This window comes from Epargyreus clarus, unplaced genomic scaffold (assembly GCF_041222505.1).
Source record: "Epargyreus clarus isolate Ecla_fem2 unplaced genomic scaffold, WU_Ecla_fem_2.2 ptg000025l, whole genome shotgun sequence".
Taxonomy (NCBI): Eukaryota; Metazoa; Arthropoda; class Insecta; order Lepidoptera; family Hesperiidae; genus Epargyreus; species Epargyreus clarus.
The window spans coordinates 3,900,001-3,902,500 of record NW_027332232.1 but is presented as its reverse complement, the minus strand read 5'-3'; the positions used below and the strand labels follow the sequence as shown (position 1 = coordinate 3,902,500).

Below are 2,500 nucleotides of genomic sequence, written 5' to 3'. Positions count from 1 at the left end.
ATTTCTGCCCAGTGCTCTGAATGTCAACGTGAAGAAATTCAAGCAAGCGCGGGTAAACGGCGGGAGTAACTATGACTCTCTTAACGGTCCTTGTGGCCGGGCCTAACGGTCGGAGCACGATCAGTTGCTCACAGTTTCTGGTAGCTGGACAAGACACGAACAATTCGTTCTCTGGCATAAAAGAGTGAGAAATTGTTGCCAAACACTCGACCAAAAACTGTCAATGGAGCCTTCGTTGAGCTGGGCTCAACTCCTACCCTTGGCCTGCACGCGGCGCCGCTGCCAAAGCTAACAAGGGGGGGGGGGGGGGTTGCATCTGAAAGCGCTATTTTAGTTCTCCAGGATGCTTCCTCTTGTGGAGATTGCACGTTTCCGTTGCGGTCGCGGTGGCGGATCTGAGTGGTCTGCTGCGGCGAACGCAATCAGGCTTGTCCCTAGGTCCCCTTGTGGTGTGCAGCGTCCTTACGATCTGGGACGTGACCTAGGTGAAACTCAGGGGGAGGTCCTTGAGTAGCCCCGTAGGGTATCGTTTACGATACTAAGCCTATTTGCTATCTTCGGATGGGGCGTAATGAAAGCAGAGGGCGAACCTCAGCGGTGGGTTTGCTGCCCGCCGCAAGGAGGTATGAGAAATTGCACCCAGAAACCTTAAAGAAATAAGGCAATCTCTCGGTCTTCCACAGGAGCCGGGACGGGTTGCCAATTCTCTTCCGGGCGTTCAGCCCGGGGTCTCTGATGGCCCTGGGATGTCGTCCGGTTATGGATGTGACGGATGTGGGCGATCCTTCGCCACTAAGACGGGGTTGGGAGTTCACGTTCGACGTGCCCACCCTGTAATGGCTAACGCGAAATCCGCGCCTCCGCAGGTGAAGCGAAGGTGGCGCGACGAGGAGCTGGAGCTCTTGGCGAGTACTGAGGCCCGCCTCACTCGGGAGGGATCCGGCAACATCAACATCGACCTAACAAAAGCCTTGCCCAATTTGGGACGCACTTTGGAGGCTATTAAAGGTGTGAGGAGGAAGGAGAAATACAAAGAAATGGTCGCTAAACTCCTTATGGGTTCACCTCCCACACCAGAGAGAAATAGAACGGAGCAGGTCGATGAAGATGTAGCTGAGGGACCTCCGGAAGAGGTGGTTGCCGAAGTCCGGCCAATGAGCGGCCCCGAAGATGCGCTGCTAGTAGCTGACCAGCGGCTAGATGTTCGGTCTACCTGTGTTTCCGTAGTCGAAGACCTCCTTGCGAGGGCGACAGAGCGGATGACGCGGGGATCCGTGACGTCTAGAAGGCGTAAAACCCTTGGATTTACACGAAAGGACACGGAAGTCAAGATGACATCCAAACGGAGGAGGAGAATGGAGTACGCCAGGGTGCAGGAGCTGTTCCGGAAGTATCCGGGTCGCGCAGCAGCTGAAGTCCTGGATGGACAGTGTCGGGGTGTCCGGCACCGACTCGACGAGTTGGAAGCCTTTTGGCGACCGATTCTAGAGAAGGTGTCGGACGCCTCGGGGCCCACACCGGAAGCCCTGAGGGCCGTAAGGCGCGACGGGCAGCACGGGGGTACACTGGATCGTCTGGCGATGACGAAGCTGTGGTCTCCCTTCTCGGAAGAGGAGGTGAAGGAGGCCAAGATCGACCTGAGATCGGCGCCAGGGCCGGACGGTATACGTCCGGAGGACTGGCGTACAGTTCCAGCAAAAACTCAGGCGGAAATATTCAACTCCTGGATGAGTAAAGGCGAGATTCCTTTGCCACTGCGGCAATGCCGAACGGTCTTTGTGCCGAAAAGGGATGAGCCGGCTGGGCCGGGTGACTACCGTCCGATTTCCATCGCGTCGGTACCACTTCGGCATATGCATGCTCTCCTGGCGCGAAGGCTGGAGGCTTGTTGCCCCCCGGATGCACGACAGCGCGGATTCGTTCGCGCCGACGGCACACTCGAGAATTCGGCTGTGCTGGACGCTGTGCTGGGGGACTGCAGGAAGAAATTGCGGGAGTGTCACATCGCAGTGCTCGACTTCGCGAAGGCGTTCGACACAGTGTCGCATGCGGCGCTTGTCAGCGTCCTGAGGGAGAAGGGCCTGCCTGGGGCCTTCTGCGATTATATCGCGCGTTTATACGACACGGCACAGACCACCTTAGCCGTGGGTAACGACCGCAGCGAGCCTGTAGTGGTAGGCAGAGGGGTCCGTCAAGGGGATCCGTTGTCCCCCTTGCTCTTCAACTTGGCGCTCGACGTCGTTCTGGCATCACTGCCGAAGGAAGTTGGATATAGGCTGGAAGGGGAGCGAGTCTCGGCTCTGGCCTATGCTGACGACCTAGTCCTGCTTGCAGGCTCGAAGGTGGGGATGCAGGAGGCGATCGACGCTGTGGCGAGGACGGGGGAGATGATGGGACTCCAGCTCAACCGGGAGAAGACCTCCGTGCTCTCGATGGTGCCGGATGGGAAACGCAAGAAGCCGCACTACGTCACGACGAGGAGCTTCAAGCTCGGCCGTCG

The 2,500-nt window shown here is 58.1% G+C and overlaps 1 pseudogene; it reads left to right on the top strand.

Annotated features, from left to right (window-relative positions):
* Positions 1-2,500, top strand: part of LOC140752870 (uncharacterized) — a 7,842-nt pseudogene that overhangs the window by 2,617 nt on the left and 2,725 nt on the right.